Source organism: Pungitius pungitius, unplaced genomic scaffold, assembly GCF_949316345.1.
Source record: "Pungitius pungitius unplaced genomic scaffold, fPunPun2.1 scaffold_28, whole genome shotgun sequence".
Lineage (NCBI taxonomy): Eukaryota > Metazoa > Chordata > Actinopteri > Perciformes > Gasterosteidae > Pungitius > Pungitius pungitius.
The window spans coordinates 555849-570291 of NW_026909895.1; the positions used below are offsets into that span (position 1 = coordinate 555849).

Here is a 14443-nt window from a genome sequence, read left to right on the forward strand (position 1 = left end):
AGTTGATCACATTGTAGAAGAGATGCAATAGGAAGAAGATGAAAGGTGGCTTACGTCCATACCATCGTCAGGCCATTTGAGGTGGCGGGGACTGCAATGGCCATCCACCGATTGGCTGGGACTCCTGGGCGGGTCTTCTCTAGTCCATCCAATTTTCGCCATAGGATGTCACAGCCTTCTTTGCATACCCTTATTTAACCCACACAAAGATGCCAACGGCAGGCGTGACATAATTTTTTGACGCATTATAAAGGATTAGGAAAAAGATAAAAAGCAGCTTACGGCCATACCTCTCTGGTTCCGCCCGATCTCGTCTGATCTCGGAAGCTAAGCAGAGCAGGGCCTGGTTAGTACCTGGATGGAAGACCGCCTGGGAATCCCAGGTGCCGTAAGCTTTTTCATTTCTCTCTCCGAAAGCCGCCGAGCGCCGCAGATTGTACACCTGTTTTAACGTTGGATATGAAAGGAAATTAGACAATATTATCCAAAATGATTCGGTTTCATGATTGCTAAATTAGTGTTGGTCAACATTTACGATTGGCATACTGTTGTTTGTAATTTAGCCGTTGAAATACAGGTGCTAACCCAACATGTTAGAATTGCCAGTGAAGAAAAGTAAAGTTACCTTCAGGCTTTAGGAACCTCTCTTGCCAATGCTAAGAACTGCTTCAATTTTAGAAAAAGAAACTTCTGATTATCTTTGACACGTTTTAAAGGATTAGGAAAAAGATGAAAAGCAGCTTACGTCCATACCTCTCTGGTTCCGCCCGATCTCGTCTGTTCTCGGAAGCTAAGCAGAGCAGGGCCTGGTTAGTACCTGGATGGAAGACCGCCTGGGAATCCCAGGTGCCGTAAGCTTTTTCACTTCTCTCTCTGAAAGCCGCCCAGCGCCGTAGATTGTACACCTACACAATTGTAAAAAAAATTTCACATTGTAGAAGAGATGCAATAGGAAGAAGATGAAAGGTGGCTTACGTCCGTACCATCGTCAGGCCATTTGAGGTGGCGGGGACTGCAATGGCCATTCACCGATTGGCTGGGACTCCTGGGCGGGTCTTCTCTAGTCCATCCAATTTTCGGCTTGGGATGTCACAGCCTTCTTTGCATACCCTTATTTAACCCACACAAAGATGCCAACGGCTGGCGTGTCATAATTCATTGACGCATTATAAAGGATTAGGAAAAAGATAAAAAGCAGCTTACGGCCATACCTCTCTGGTTCCGCCCGATCTCGTCTGATCTCGGAAGCTAAGCAGAGCAGGGCCTGGTTAGTACCTGGATGGAAGACCGCCTGGGAATCCCAGGTGCCGTAAGCTTTTTCACTTCTCTCTCCGAAAGCCGCCGAGCGCCGCAGATTGTACACCTGTTTTAACGTTGGATATGAAAGGAAATTAGACAATATTATCCAAAATGATTCCGTTTCATGATTGCTAAATTAGTGTTGGTCAACATTTACGATTGGCATACTGTTGTTTGTAATTTAGCCGTTGAAATACAGGTGCTAACCCAACATGTTAGAATTGCCAGTGAAGAAAAGTAAAGTTACCTTCAGGCTTTAGGAACCTCTCTTGCCAATGCTAAGAACTGCTTCAATTTTAGAAAAAGAAACTTCTGATTATCTTTGACACGTTTTAAAGGATTAGGAAAAAGATGAAAAGCAGCTTACGTCCATACCTCTCTGGTTCCGCCCGATCTCGTCTGTTCTCGGAAGCTAAGCAGAGCAGGGCCTGGTTAGTACCTGGATGGAAGACCGCCTGGGAACCCCAGGTGCCGTAAGCTTTTTCACTTCTCTCTCTGAAAGCCGCCCAGCGCCGTAGATTGTACACCTACACAATTGTAAAAAAAATTTCACATTGTAGAAGAGATGCAATAGGAAGAAGATGAAAGGTGGCTTACGTCCGTACCATCGTCAGGCCATTTGAGGTGGCGGGGACTGCAATGGCCATTCACCGATTGGCTGGGACTCCTGGGCGGGTCTTCTCTAGTCCATCCAATTTTCGGCTTGGGATGTCACAGCCTTCTTTGCATACCCTTATTTAACCCACACAAAGATGCCAACGGCTGGCGTGTCATAATTCATTGACGCATTATAAAGGATTAGGAAAAAGATAAAAAGCAGCTTACGGCCATACCTCTCTGGTTCCGCCCGATCTCGTCTGATCTCGGAAGCTAAGCAGAGCAGGGCCTGGTTAGTACCTGGATGGAAGACCGCCTGGGAATCCCAGGTGCCGTAAGCTTTTTCACTTCTCTCTCCGAAAGCCGCCGAGCGCCGCAGATTGTACACCTGTTTTAACGTTGGATATGAAAGGAAATTAGACAATATTATCCAAAATGATTCCGTTTCATGATTGCTAAATTAGTGTTGGTCAACATTTACGATTGGCATACTGTTGTTTGTAATTTAGCCGTTGAAATACAGGTGCTAACCCAACATGTTAGAATTGCCAGTGAAGAAAAGTAAAGTTACCTTCAGGCTTTAGGAACCTCTCTTGCCAATGCTAAGAACTGCTTCAATTTTAGAAAAAGAAACTTCTGATTATCTTTGACACGTTTTAAAGGATTAGGAAAAAGATGAAAAGCAGCTTACGTCCATACCTCTCTGGTTCCGCCCGATCTCGTCTGTTCTCGGAAGCTAAGCAGAGCAGGGCCTGGTTAGTACCTGGATGGAAGACCGCCTGGGAATCCCAGGTGCCGTAAGCTTTTTCACTTCTCTCTCTGAAAGCCGCCCAGCGCCGTAGATTGTACACCTACACAATTGTAAAAAAAATTTCACATTGTAGAAGAGATGCAATAGGAAGAAGATGAAAGGTGGCTTACGTCCGTACCATCGTCAGGCCATTTGAGGTGGCGGGGACTGCAATGGCCATTCACCGATTGGCTGGGACTCCTGGGCGGGTCTTCTCTAGTCCATCCAATTTTCGGCATGGGATGTCACAGCCTTCTTTGCATACCCTTATTTAACCCACTCAAAGATGCCAACGGCTGGTGTGTCATAATTCATTGACGCATTATAAAGGATTAGGAAAAAGATAAAAAGCAGCTTACGGCCATACCTCTCTGGTTCCGCCCGATCTCGTCTGATCTCGGAAGCTAAGCAGAGCAGGGCCTGGTTAGTAACAGGATGGAAGACCGCCTGGGAATCCCAGGTGCCGTAAGCTTTTTCACTTCTCTCTCCGAAAGCCGCCGAGCGCCGCAGATTGTACACCTGTTTTAACGTTGGATATGAAAGGAAATTAGACAATATTATCCAAAATGATTCCGTTTCATGATTGCTAAATTAGTGTTGGTCAACATTTACGATTGGCATACTGTTGTTTGTAATTTAGCCGTTGAAATACAGGTGCTAACCCAACATGTTAGAATTGCCAGTGAAGAAAAGTAAAGTTACCTTCAGGCTTTAGGAACCTCTCTTGCCAATGCTAAGAACTGCTTCAATTTTAGAAAAAGAAACTTCTGATTATCTTTGACACGTTTTAAAGGATTAGGAAAAAGATGAAAAGCAGCTTACGTCCATACCTCTCTGGTTCCGCCCGATCTCGTCTGTTCTCGGAAGCTAAGCAGAGCAGGGCCTGGTTAGTACCTGGATGGAAGACCGCCTGGGAATCCCAGGTGCCGTAAGCTTTTTCACTTCTCTCTCTGAAAGCCGCCCAGCGCCGTAGATTGTACACCTACACAATTGTAAAAAAAATTTCACATTGTAGAAGAGATGCAATAGGAAGAAGATGAAAGGTGGCTTACGTCCGTACCATCGTCAGGCCATTTGAGGTGGCGGGGACTGCAATGGCCATTCACCGATTGGCTGGGACTCCTGGGCGGGTCTTCTCTAGTCCATCCAATTTTCGGCATGGGATGTCACAGCCTTCTTTGCATACCCTTATTTAACCCACTCAAAGATGCCAACGGCTGGCGTGTCATAATTCATTGACGCATTATAAAGGATTAGGAAAAAGATAAAAAGCAGCTTACGGCCATACCTCTCTGGTTCCGCCCGATCTCGTCTGATCTCGGAAGCTAAGCAGAGCAGGGCCTGGTTAGTACCTGGATGGAAGACCGCCTGGGAATCCCAGGTGCCGTAAGCTTTTTCACTTCTCTCTCCGAAAGCCGCCGAGCGCCGCAGATTGTACACCTGTTTTAACGTTGGATATGAAAGGAAATTAGACAATATTATCCAAAATGATTCCGTTTCATGATTGCTAAATTAGTGTTGGTCAACATTTACCATTGGCATACTGTTGTTTGTAATTTAGCCGTTGAAATACAGGTGCTAACCCAACATGTTAGAATTGCCAGTGAAGAAAAGTAAAGTTACCTTCAGGCTTTAGGAACCTCTCTTGCCAATGCTAAGAACTGCTTCAATTTTAGAAAAAGAAACTTCTGATTATCTTTGACACGTTTTAAAGGATTAGGAAAAAGATGAAAAGCAGCTTACGGCCATACCTCTCTGGTTCCGCCCGATCTCGTCTGATCTCGGAAGCTAAGCAGAGCAGGGCCTGGTTAGTACCTGGATGGAAGACCGCCTGGGAATCCCAGGTGCCGTAAGCTTTTTAACTTCTCTCTCTGAAAGCCGCCCAGCGCCGTAGATTGTACACCTACACAATTGTAAAAAAAATTTCACATTGTAGAAGAGATGCAATAGGAAGAAGATGAAAGGTGGCTTACGTCCGTACCATCGTCAGGCCATTTGAGGTGGCGGGGACTGCAATGGCCATTCACCGATTGGCTGGGACTCCTGGGCGGGTCTTCTCTAGTCCATCCAATTTTCGGCATGGGATGTCACAGCCTTCTTTGCATACCCTTATTTAACCCACTCAAAGATGCCAACGGCTGGCGTGTCATAATTCATTGACGCATTATAAAGGATTAGGAAAAAGATAAAAAGCAGCTTACGGCCATACCTCTCTGGTTCCGCCCGATCTCGTCTGATCTCGGAAGCTAAGCAGAGCAGGGCCTGGTTAGTACCTGGATGGAAGACCGCCTGGGAATCCCAGGTGCCGTAAGCTTTTTCACTTCTCTCTCCGAAAGCCGCCGAGCGCCGCAGATTGTACACCTGTTTTAACGTTGGATATGAAAGGAAATTAGACAATATTATCCAAAATGATTCCGTTTCATGATTGCTAAATTAGTGTTGGTCAACATTTACCATTGGCATACTGTTGTTTGTAATTTAGCCGTTGAAATACAGGTGCTAACCCAACATGTTAGAATTGCCAGTGAAGAAAAGTAAAGTTACCTTCAGGCTTTAGGAACCTCTCTTGCCAATGCTAAGAACTGCTTCAATTTTAGAAAAAGAAACTTCTGATTATCTTTGACACGTTTTAAAGGATTAGGAAAAAGATGAAAAGCAGCTTACGGCCATACCTCTCTGGTTCCGCCCGATCTCGTCTGATCTCGGAAGCTAAGCAGAGCAGGGCCTGGTTAGTACCTGGATGGAAGACCGCCTGGGAATCCCAGGTGCCGTAAGCTTTTTAACTTCTCTCTCTGAAAGCCGCCCAGCGCCGTAGATTGTACACCTACACAATTGTAAAAAAAAATTCACATTGTAGAAGAGATGCAATAGGAAGAAGATGAAAGGTGGCTTACGTCCATACCATCGTCAGGCCATTTGAGGTGGCGGGGACTGCAATGGCCATTCACCGATTGGCTGGGACTCCTGGGCGGGTCTTCTCTAGTCCATCCAATTTTCGGCATGGGATGTCACAGCCTTCTTTGCATACCCTTATTTAACCCACACAAAGATGCCAACGGCAGGCGTGTCATAATTCATTGACGCATTATAAAGGATTAGGAAAAAGATAAAAAGCAGCTTACGGCCATACCTCTCTGGTTCCGCCCGATCTCGTCTGATCTCGGAAGCTAAGCAGAGCAGGGCCTGGTTAGTACCTGGATGGAAGACCGCCTGGGAATCCCAGGTGCCGTAAGCTTTTTCACTTCTCTCTCCGAAAGCCGCCGAGCGCCGCAGATTGTACACCTGTTTTAACGTTGGATATGAAAGGAAATTAGACAATATTATCCAAAATGATTCCGTTTCATGATTGCTAAATTAGTGTTGGTCAACATTTACGATTGGCATACTGTTGTTTGTAATTTAGCCGTTGAAATACAGGTGCTAACCCAACATGTTAGAATTGCCAGTGAAGAAAAGTAAAGTTACCTTCAGGCTTTAGGAACCTCTCTTGCCAATGCTAAGAACTGCTTCAATTTTAGAAAAAGAAACTTCTGATTATCTTTGACACGTTTTAAAGGATTAGGAAAAAGATGAAAAGCAGCTTACGTCCATACCTCTCTGGTTCCGCCCGATCTCGTCTGTTCTCGGAAGCTAAGCAGAGCAGGGCCTGGTTAGTACCTGGATGGAAGACCGCCTGGGAATCCCAGGTGCCGTAAGCTTTTTCACTTCTCTCTCTGAAAGCCGCCCAGCGCCGTAGATTGTACACCTACACAATTGTAAAAAAAATTTCACATTGTAGAAGAGATGCAATAGGAAGAAGATGAAAGGTGGCTTACGTCCGTACCATCGTCAGGCCATTTGAGGTGGCGGGGACTGCAATGGCCATTCACCGATTGGCTGGGACTCCTGGGCGGGTCTTCTCTAGTCCATCCAATTTTCGGCATGGGATGTCACAGCCTTCTTTGCATACCCTTATTTAACCCACTCAAAGATGCCAACGGCTGGCGTGTCATAATTCATTGACGCATTATAAAGGATTAGGAAAAAGATAAAAAGCAGCTTACGGCCATACCTCTCTGGTTCCGCCCGATCTCGTCTGATCTCGGAAGCTAAGCAGAGCAGGGCCTGGTTAGTACCTGGATGGAAGACCGCCTGGGAATCCCAGGTGCCGTAAGCTTTTTCACTTCTCTCTCCGAAAGCCGCCGAGCGCCGCAGATTGTACACCTGTTTTAACGTTGGATATGAAAGGAAATTAGACAATATTATCCAAAATGATTCCGTTTCATGATTGCTAAATTAGTGTTGGTCAACATTTACCATTGGCATACTGTTGTTTGTAATTTAGCCGTTGAAATACAGGTGCTAACCCAACATGTTAGAATTGCCAGTGAAGAAAAGTAAAGTTACCTTCAGGCTTTAGGAACCTCTCTTGCCAATGCTAAGAACTGCTTCAATTTTAGAAAAAGAAACTTCTGATTATCTTTGACACGTTTTAAAGGATTAGGAAAAAGATGAAAAGCAGCTTACGGCCATACCTCTCTGGTTCCGCCCGATCTCGTCTGATCTCGGAAGCTAAGCAGAGCAGGGCCTGGTTAGTACCTGGATGGAAGACCGCCTGGGAATCCCAGGTGCCGTAAGCTTTTTAACTTCTCTCTCTGAAAGCCGCCCAGCGCCGTAGATTGTACACCTACACAATTGTAAAAAAAAATTCACATTGTAGAAGAGATGCAATAGGAAGAAGATGAAAGGTGGCTTACGTCCATACCATCGTCAGGCCATTTGAGGTGGCGGGGACTGCAATGGCCATTCACCGATTGGCTGGGACTCCTGGGCGGGTCTTCTCTAGTCCATCCAATTTTCGGCATGGGATGTCACAGCCTTCTTTGCATACCCTTATTTAACCCACACAAAGATGCCAACGGCAGGCGTGTCATAATTCATTGACGCATTATAAAGGATTAGGAAAAAGATAAAAAGCAGCTTACGGCCATACCTCTCTGGTTCCGCCCGATCTCGTCTGATCTCGGAAGCTAAGCAGAGCAGGGCCTGGTTAGTACCTGGATGGAAGACCGCCTGGGAATCCCAGGTGCCGTAAGCTTTTTCACTTCTCTCTCCGAAAGCCGCCGAGCGCCGCAGATTGTACACCTGTTTTAACGTTGGATATGAAAGGAAATTAGACAATATTATCCAAAATGATTCCGTTTCATGATTGCTAAATTAGTGTTGGTCAACATTTACGATTGGCATACTGTTGTTTGTAATTTAGCCGTTGAAATACAGGTGCTAACCCAACATGTTAGAATTGCCAGTGAAGAAAAGTAAAGTTACCTTCAGGCTTTAGGAACCTCTCTTGCCAATGCTAAGAACTGCTTCAATTTTAGAAAAAGAAACTTCTGATTATCTTTGACACGTTTTAAAGGATTAGGAAAAAGATGAAAAGCAGCTTACGTCCATACCTCTCTGGTTCCGCCCGATCTCGTCTGTTCTCGGAAGCTAAGCAGAGCAGGGCCTGGTTAGTACCTGGATGGAAGACCGCCTGGGAATCCCAGGTGCCGTAAGCTTTTTCACTTCTCTCTCTGAAAGCCGCCCAGCGCCGTAGATTGTACACCTACACAATTGTAAAAAAAATTTCACATTGTAGAAGAGATGCAATAGGAAGAAGATGAAAGGTGGCTTACGTCCGTACCATCGTCAGGCCATTTGAGGTGGCGGGGACTGCAATGGCCATTCACCGATTGGCTGGGACTCCTGGGCGGGTCTTCTCTAGTCCATCCAATTTTCGGCTTGGGATGTCACAGCCTTCTTTGCATACCCTTATTTAACCCACACAAAGATGCCAACGGCTGGCGTGTCATAATTCATTGACGCATTATAAAGGATTAGGAAAAAGATAAAAAGCAGCTTACGGCCATACCTCTCTGGTTCCGCCCGATCTCGTCTGATCTCGGAAGCTAAGCAGAGCAGGGCCTGGTTAGTACCTGGATGGAAGACCGCCTGGGAATCCCAGGTGCCGTAAGCTTTTTCACTTCTCTCTCCGAAAGCCGCCGAGCGCCGCAGATTGTACACCTGTTTTAACGTTGGATATGAAAGGAAATTAGACAATATTATCCAAAATGATTCCGTTTCATGATTGCTAAATTAGTGTTGGTCAACATTTACGATTGGCATACTGTTGTTTGTAATTTAGCCGTTGAAATACAGGTGCTAACCCAACATGTTAGAATTGCCAGTGAAGAAAAGTAAAGTTACCTTCAGGCTTTAGGAACCTCTCTTGCCAATGCTAAGAACTGCTTCAATTTTAGAAAAAGAAACTTCTGATTATCTTTGACACGTTTTAAAGGATTAGGAAAAAGATGAAAAGCAGCTTACGTCCATACCTCTCTGGTTCCGCCCGATCTCGTCTGTTCTCGGAAGCTAAGCAGAGCAGGGCCTGGTTAGTACCTGGATGGAAGACCGCCTGGGAATCCCAGGTGCCGTAAGCTTTTTCACTTCTCTCTCTGAAAGCCGCCCAGCGCCGTAGATTGTACACCTACACAATTGTAAAAAAAATTTCACATTGTAGAAGAGATGCAATAGGAAGAAGATGAAAGGTGGCTTACGTCCGTACCATCGTCAGGCCATTTGAGGTGGCGGGGACTGCAATGGCCATTCACCGATTGGCTGGGACTCCTGGGCGGGTCTTCTCTAGTCCATCCAATTTTCGGCATGGGATGTCACAGCCTTCTTTGCATACCCTTATTTAACCCACTCAAAGATGCCAACGGCTGGCGTGTCATAATTCATTGACGCATTATAAAGGATTAGGAAAAAGATAAAAAGCAGCTTACGGCCATACCTCTCTGGTTCCGCCCGATCTCGTCTGATCTCGGAAGCTAAGCAGAGCAGGGCCTGGTTAGTAACAGGATGGAAGACCGCCTGGGAATCCCAGGTGCCGTAAGCTTTTTCACTTCTCTCTCCGAAAGCCGCCGAGCGCCGCAGATTGTACACCTGTTTTAACGTTGGATATGAAAGGAAATTAGACAATATTATCCAAAATGATTCCGTTTCATGATTGCTAAATTAGTGTTGGTCAACATTTACGATTGGCATACTGTTGTTTGTAATTTAGCCGTTGAAATACAGGTGCTAACCCAACATGTTAGAATTGCCAGTGAAGAAAAGTAAAGTTACCTTCAGGCTTTAGGAACCTCTCTTGCCAATGCTAAGAACTGCTTCAATTTTAGAAAAAGAAACTTCTGATTATCTTTGACACGTTTTAAAGGATTAGGAAAAAGATGAAAAGCAGCTTACGTCCATACCTCTCTGGTTCCGCCCGATCTCGTCTGTTCTCGGAAGCTAAGCAGAGCAGGGCCTGGTTAGTACCTGGATGGAAGACCGCCTGGGAATCCCAGGTGCCGTAAGCTTTTTCACTTCTCTCTCTGAAAGCCGCCCAGCGCCGTAGATTGTACACCTACACAATTGTAAAAAAAATTTCACATTGTAGAAGAGATGCAATAGGAAGAAGATGAAAGGTGGCTTACGTCCGTACCATCGTCAGGCCATTTGAGGTGGCGGGGACTGCAATGGCCATTCACCGATTGGCTGGGACTCCTGGGCGGGTCTTCTCTAGTCCATCCAATTTTCGGCATGGGATGTCACAGCCTTCTTTGCATACCCTTATTTAACCCACTCAAAGATGCCAACGGCTGGCGTGTCATAATTCATTGACGCATTATAAAGGATTAGGAAAAAGATAAAAAGCAGCTTACGGCCATACCTCTCTGGTTCCGCCCGATCTCGTCTGATCTCGGAAGCTAAGCAGAGCAGGGCCTGGTTAGTACCTGGATGGAAGACCGCCTGGGAATCCCAGGTGCCGTAAGCTTTTTCACTTCTCTCTCCGAAAGCCGCCGAGCGCCGCAGATTGTACACCTGTTTTAACGTTGGATATGAAAGGAAATTAGACAATATTATCCAAAATGATTCCGTTTCATGATTGCTAAATTAGTGTTGGTCAACATTTACCATTGGCATACTGTTGTTTGTAATTTAGCCGTTGAAATACAGGTGCTAACCCAACATGTTAGAATTGCCAGTGAAGAAAAGTAAAGTTACCTTCAGGCTTTAGGAACCTCTCTTGCCAATGCTAAGAACTGCTTCAATTTTAGAAAAAGAAACTTCTGATTATCTTTGACACGTTTTAAAGGATTAGGAAAAAGATGAAAAGCAGCTTACGGCCATACCTCTCTGGTTCCGCCCGATCTCGTCTGATCTCGGAAGCTAAGCAGAGCAGGGCCTGGTTAGTACCTGGATGGAAGACCGCCTGGGAATCCCAGGTGCCGTAAGCTTTTTAACTTCTCTCTCTGAAAGCCGCCCAGCGCCGTAGATTGTACACCTACACAATTGTAAAAAAAAATTCACATTGTAGAAGAGATGCAATAGGAAGAAGATGAAAGGTGGCTTACGTCCATACCATCGTCAGGCCATTTGAGGTGGCGGGGACTGCAATGGCCATTCACCGATTGGCTGGGACTCCTGGGCGGGTCTTCTCTAGTCCATCCAATTTTCGGCATGGGATGTCACAGCCTTCTTTGCATACCCTTATTTAACCCACACAAAGATGCCAACGGCAGGCGTGTCATAATTCATTGACGCATTATAAAGGATTAGGAAAAAGATAAAAAGCAGCTTACGGCCATACCTCTCTGGTTCCGCCCGATCTCGTCTGATCTCGGAAGCTAAGCAGAGCAGGGCCTGGTTAGTACCTGGATGGAAGACCGCCTGGGAATCCCAGGTGCCGTAAGCTTTTTCACTTCTCTCTCCGAAAGCCGCCGAGCGCCGCAGATTGTACACCTGTTTTAACGTTGGATATGAAAGGAAATTAGACAATATTATCCAAAATGATTCCGTTTCATGATTGCTAAATTAGTGTTGGTCAACATTTACGATTGGCATACTGTTGTTTGTAATTTAGCCGTTGAAATACAGGTGCTAACCCAACATGTTAGAATTGCCAGTGAAGAAAAGTAAAGTTACCTTCAGGCTTTAGGAACCTCTCTTGCCAATGCTAAGAACTGCTTCAATTTTAGAAAAAGAAACTTCTGATTATCTTTGACACGTTTTAAAGGATTAGGAAAAAGATGAAAAGCAGCTTACGTCCATACCTCTCTGGTTCCGCCCGATCTCGTCTGTTCTCGGAAGCTAAGCAGAGCAGGGCCTGGTTAGTACCTGGATGGAAGACCGCCTGGGAATCCCAGGTGCCGTAAGCTTTTTCACTTCTCTCTCTGAAAGCCGCCCAGCGCCGTAGATTGTACACCTACACAATTGTAAAAAAAATTTCACATTGTAGAAGAGATGCAATAGGAAGAAGATGAAAGGTGGCTTACGTCCGTACCATCGTCAGGCCATTTGAGGTGGCGGGGACTGCAATGGCCATTCACCGATTGGCTGGGACTCCTGGGCGGGTCTTCTCTAGTCCATCCAATTTTCGGCTTGGGATGTCACAGCCTTCTTTGCATACCCTTATTTAACCCACACAAAGATGCCAACGGCTGGCGTGTCATAATTCATTGACGCATTATAAAGGATTAGGAAAAAGATAAAAAGCAGCTTACGGCCATACCTCTCTGGTTCCGCCCGATCTCGTCTGATCTCGGAAGCTAAGCAGAGCAGGGCCTGGTTAGTACCTGGATGGAAGACCGCCTGGGAATCCCAGGTGCCGTAAGCTTTTTCACTTCTCTCTCCGAAAGCCGCCGAGCGCCGCAGATTGTACACCTGTTTTAACGTTGGATATGAAAGGAAATTAGACAATATTATCCAAAATGATTCCGTTTCATGATTGCTAAATTAGTGTTGGTCAACATTTACGATTGGCATACTGTTGTTTGTAATTTAGCCGTTGAAATACAGGTGCTAACCCAACATGTTAGAATTGCCAGTGAAGAAAAGTAAAGTTACCTTCAGGCTTTAGGAACCTCTCTTGCCAATGCTAAGAACTGCTTCAATTTTAGAAAAAGAAACTTCTGATTATCTTTGACACGTTTTAAAGGATTAGGAAAAAGATGAAAAGCAGCTTACGTCCATACCTCTCTGGTTCCGCCCGATCTCGTCTGTTCTCGGAAGCTAAGCAGAGCAGGGCCTGGTTAGTACCTGGATGGAAGACCGCCTGGGAATCCCAGGTGCCGTAAGCTTTTTCACTTCTCTCTCTGAAAGCCGCCCAGCGCCGTAGATTGTACACCTACACAATTGTAAAAAAAAATTCACATTGTAGAAGAGATGCAATAGGAAGAAGATGAAAGGTGGCTTACGTCCGTACCATCGTCAGGCCATTTGAGGTGGCGGGGACTGCAATGGCCATTCACCGATTGGCTGGGACTCCTGGGCGGGTCTTCTCTAGTCCATCCAATTTTCGGCATGGGATGTCACAGCCTTCTTTGCATACCCTTATTTAACCCACTCAAAGATGCCAACGGCTGGCGTGTCATAATTCATTGACGCATTATAAAGGATAAGGAAAAAGATAAAAAGCAGCTTACGGCCATACCTCTCTGGTTCCGCCCGATCTCTTCTGATCTCGGAAGCTAAGCAGAGCAGGGCCTGGTTAGTACCTGGATGGAAGACCGCCTGGGAATCCCAGGTGCCGTAAGCTTTTTCACTTCTCTCTCCGAAAGCCGCCGAGCGCCGCAGATTGTACACCTGTTTTAACGTTGGATATGAAAGGAAATTAGACAATATTATCCAAAATGATTCCGTTTCATGATTGCTAAATTAGTGTTGGTCAACATTTACGATTGGCATACTGTTGTTTGTAATTTAGCCGTTGAAATACAGGTGCTAACCCAACATGTTAGAATTGCCAGTGAAGAAAAGTAAAGTTACCTTCAGGCTTTAGGAACCTCTCTTGCCAATGCTAAGAACTGCTTCAATTTTAGAAAAAGAAACTTCTGATTATCTTTGACACGTTTTAAAGGATTAGGAAAAAGATGAAAAGCAGCTTACGTCCATACCTCTCTGGTTCCGCCCGATCTCGTCTGTTCTCGGAAGCTAAGCAGAGCAGGGCCTGGTTAGTACCTGGATGGAAGACCGCCTGGGAATCCCAGGTGCCGTAAGCTTTTTCACTTCTCTCTCTGAAAGCCGCCCAGCGCCGTAGATTGTACACCTACACAATTGTAAAAAAAATTTCACATTGTAGAAGAGATGCAATAGGAAGAAGATGAAAGGTGGCTTACGTCCGTACCATCGTCAGGCCATTTGAGGTGGCGGGGACTGCAATGGCCATTCACCGATTGGCTGGGACTCCTGGGCGGGTCTTCTCTAGTCCATCCAATTTTCGGCATGGGATGTCACAGCCTTCTTTGCATACCCTTATTTAACCCACTCATAGATGCCAACGGCTGGCGTGTCATAATTCATTGACGCATTATAAAGGATTAGGAAAAAGATAAAAAGCAGCTTACGGCCATACCTCTCTGGTTCCGCCCGATCTCGTCTGATCTCGGAAGCTAAGCAGAGCAGGGCCTGGTTAGTACCTGGATGGAAGACCGCCTGGGAATCTCAGGTGCCGTAAGCTTTTTCACTTCTCTCTCCGAAAGCCGCCGAGCGCCGCAGATTGTACACCTGTTTTAACGTTGGATATGAAAGGAAATTAGACAATATTATCCAAAATGATTCCGTTTCATGATTGCTAAATTAGTGTTGATCAACATTTACGATTGGCATACTGTTGTTTGTAATTTAGCCGTTGAAATACAGGTGCTAACCCAACATGTTAGAATTGCCAGTGAAGAAAAGTAAAGTTACCTT

At 45.5% G+C, this 14443-nt stretch overlaps 31 non-coding genes across 31 annotated transcripts; all 31 read left to right on the forward strand.

Annotated features, from left to right (window-relative positions):
- Positions 1-276: 276 nt before the first annotated feature.
- Positions 277-395, forward strand: LOC134120975 (5S ribosomal RNA). Its single transcript, XR_009952518.1, has one exon. It is a non-coding gene; the product is annotated as a 5S ribosomal RNA (ribosomal RNA).
- A 344-nt stretch (positions 396-739) lies between these two features.
- On the forward strand, positions 740-858 carry LOC134122207 (5S ribosomal RNA). The gene has a single exon (XR_009953748.1). It is a non-coding gene; the product is annotated as a 5S ribosomal RNA (ribosomal RNA).
- A 339-nt stretch (positions 859-1197) lies between these two features.
- LOC134120976 (5S ribosomal RNA) lies at positions 1198-1316 on the forward strand. Its single transcript, XR_009952519.1, has one exon. It is a non-coding gene; the product is annotated as a 5S ribosomal RNA (ribosomal RNA).
- A 344-nt stretch (positions 1317-1660) lies between these two features.
- On the forward strand, positions 1661-1779 carry LOC134122333 (5S ribosomal RNA). Its single transcript, XR_009953873.1, has one exon. It is a non-coding gene; the product is annotated as a 5S ribosomal RNA (ribosomal RNA).
- Positions 1780-2118: 339 nt separating this feature from the next.
- Positions 2119-2237, forward strand: LOC134120978 (5S ribosomal RNA). The gene has a single exon (XR_009952521.1). It is a non-coding gene; the product is annotated as a 5S ribosomal RNA (ribosomal RNA).
- A 344-nt stretch (positions 2238-2581) lies between these two features.
- LOC134122208 (5S ribosomal RNA) lies at positions 2582-2700 on the forward strand. Its single transcript, XR_009953749.1, has one exon. It is a non-coding gene; the product is annotated as a 5S ribosomal RNA (ribosomal RNA).
- Positions 2701-3039: 339 nt separating this feature from the next.
- Positions 3040-3158, forward strand: LOC134121625 (5S ribosomal RNA). The gene has a single exon (XR_009953166.1). It is a non-coding gene; the product is annotated as a 5S ribosomal RNA (ribosomal RNA).
- A 344-nt stretch (positions 3159-3502) lies between these two features.
- On the forward strand, positions 3503-3621 carry LOC134122209 (5S ribosomal RNA). Its single transcript, XR_009953750.1, has one exon. It is a non-coding gene; the product is annotated as a 5S ribosomal RNA (ribosomal RNA).
- Positions 3622-3960: 339 nt separating this feature from the next.
- On the forward strand, positions 3961-4079 carry LOC134120979 (5S ribosomal RNA). The gene has a single exon (XR_009952522.1). It is a non-coding gene; the product is annotated as a 5S ribosomal RNA (ribosomal RNA).
- A 344-nt stretch (positions 4080-4423) lies between these two features.
- LOC134120980 (5S ribosomal RNA) lies at positions 4424-4542 on the forward strand. Its single transcript, XR_009952523.1, has one exon. It is a non-coding gene; the product is annotated as a 5S ribosomal RNA (ribosomal RNA).
- A 339-nt stretch (positions 4543-4881) lies between these two features.
- Positions 4882-5000, forward strand: LOC134120981 (5S ribosomal RNA). Its single transcript, XR_009952524.1, has one exon. It is a non-coding gene; the product is annotated as a 5S ribosomal RNA (ribosomal RNA).
- Positions 5001-5344: 344 nt separating this feature from the next.
- Positions 5345-5463, forward strand: LOC134120982 (5S ribosomal RNA). Its single transcript, XR_009952525.1, has one exon. It is a non-coding gene; the product is annotated as a 5S ribosomal RNA (ribosomal RNA).
- Positions 5464-5802: 339 nt separating this feature from the next.
- Positions 5803-5921, forward strand: LOC134120983 (5S ribosomal RNA). The gene has a single exon (XR_009952526.1). It is a non-coding gene; the product is annotated as a 5S ribosomal RNA (ribosomal RNA).
- Positions 5922-6265: 344 nt separating this feature from the next.
- Positions 6266-6384, forward strand: LOC134122210 (5S ribosomal RNA). Its single transcript, XR_009953751.1, has one exon. It is a non-coding gene; the product is annotated as a 5S ribosomal RNA (ribosomal RNA).
- A 339-nt stretch (positions 6385-6723) lies between these two features.
- LOC134120984 (5S ribosomal RNA) lies at positions 6724-6842 on the forward strand. The gene has a single exon (XR_009952527.1). It is a non-coding gene; the product is annotated as a 5S ribosomal RNA (ribosomal RNA).
- Positions 6843-7186: 344 nt separating this feature from the next.
- Positions 7187-7305, forward strand: LOC134120985 (5S ribosomal RNA). The gene has a single exon (XR_009952528.1). It is a non-coding gene; the product is annotated as a 5S ribosomal RNA (ribosomal RNA).
- Positions 7306-7644: 339 nt separating this feature from the next.
- On the forward strand, positions 7645-7763 carry LOC134120986 (5S ribosomal RNA). The gene has a single exon (XR_009952529.1). It is a non-coding gene; the product is annotated as a 5S ribosomal RNA (ribosomal RNA).
- A 344-nt stretch (positions 7764-8107) lies between these two features.
- LOC134122211 (5S ribosomal RNA) lies at positions 8108-8226 on the forward strand. The gene has a single exon (XR_009953752.1). It is a non-coding gene; the product is annotated as a 5S ribosomal RNA (ribosomal RNA).
- Positions 8227-8565: 339 nt separating this feature from the next.
- Positions 8566-8684, forward strand: LOC134120987 (5S ribosomal RNA). Its single transcript, XR_009952530.1, has one exon. It is a non-coding gene; the product is annotated as a 5S ribosomal RNA (ribosomal RNA).
- A 344-nt stretch (positions 8685-9028) lies between these two features.
- LOC134122212 (5S ribosomal RNA) lies at positions 9029-9147 on the forward strand. The gene has a single exon (XR_009953753.1). It is a non-coding gene; the product is annotated as a 5S ribosomal RNA (ribosomal RNA).
- Positions 9148-9486: 339 nt separating this feature from the next.
- On the forward strand, positions 9487-9605 carry LOC134121626 (5S ribosomal RNA). Its single transcript, XR_009953167.1, has one exon. It is a non-coding gene; the product is annotated as a 5S ribosomal RNA (ribosomal RNA).
- A 344-nt stretch (positions 9606-9949) lies between these two features.
- Positions 9950-10068, forward strand: LOC134122214 (5S ribosomal RNA). Its single transcript, XR_009953755.1, has one exon. It is a non-coding gene; the product is annotated as a 5S ribosomal RNA (ribosomal RNA).
- Positions 10069-10407: 339 nt separating this feature from the next.
- Positions 10408-10526, forward strand: LOC134120989 (5S ribosomal RNA). The gene has a single exon (XR_009952532.1). It is a non-coding gene; the product is annotated as a 5S ribosomal RNA (ribosomal RNA).
- A 344-nt stretch (positions 10527-10870) lies between these two features.
- LOC134120990 (5S ribosomal RNA) lies at positions 10871-10989 on the forward strand. Its single transcript, XR_009952533.1, has one exon. It is a non-coding gene; the product is annotated as a 5S ribosomal RNA (ribosomal RNA).
- A 339-nt stretch (positions 10990-11328) lies between these two features.
- LOC134120991 (5S ribosomal RNA) lies at positions 11329-11447 on the forward strand. Its single transcript, XR_009952534.1, has one exon. It is a non-coding gene; the product is annotated as a 5S ribosomal RNA (ribosomal RNA).
- Positions 11448-11791: 344 nt separating this feature from the next.
- On the forward strand, positions 11792-11910 carry LOC134122215 (5S ribosomal RNA). The gene has a single exon (XR_009953756.1). It is a non-coding gene; the product is annotated as a 5S ribosomal RNA (ribosomal RNA).
- Positions 11911-12249: 339 nt separating this feature from the next.
- Positions 12250-12368, forward strand: LOC134120992 (5S ribosomal RNA). Its single transcript, XR_009952535.1, has one exon. It is a non-coding gene; the product is annotated as a 5S ribosomal RNA (ribosomal RNA).
- Positions 12369-12712: 344 nt separating this feature from the next.
- Positions 12713-12831, forward strand: LOC134122216 (5S ribosomal RNA). The gene has a single exon (XR_009953757.1). It is a non-coding gene; the product is annotated as a 5S ribosomal RNA (ribosomal RNA).
- Positions 12832-13170: 339 nt separating this feature from the next.
- Positions 13171-13289, forward strand: LOC134121463 (5S ribosomal RNA). Its single transcript, XR_009953004.1, has one exon. It is a non-coding gene; the product is annotated as a 5S ribosomal RNA (ribosomal RNA).
- Positions 13290-13633: 344 nt separating this feature from the next.
- Positions 13634-13752, forward strand: LOC134122217 (5S ribosomal RNA). The gene has a single exon (XR_009953758.1). It is a non-coding gene; the product is annotated as a 5S ribosomal RNA (ribosomal RNA).
- A 339-nt stretch (positions 13753-14091) lies between these two features.
- On the forward strand, positions 14092-14210 carry LOC134121483 (5S ribosomal RNA). Its single transcript, XR_009953024.1, has one exon. It is a non-coding gene; the product is annotated as a 5S ribosomal RNA (ribosomal RNA).
- The last annotated feature ends 233 nt before the right edge of the window (positions 14211-14443 follow it).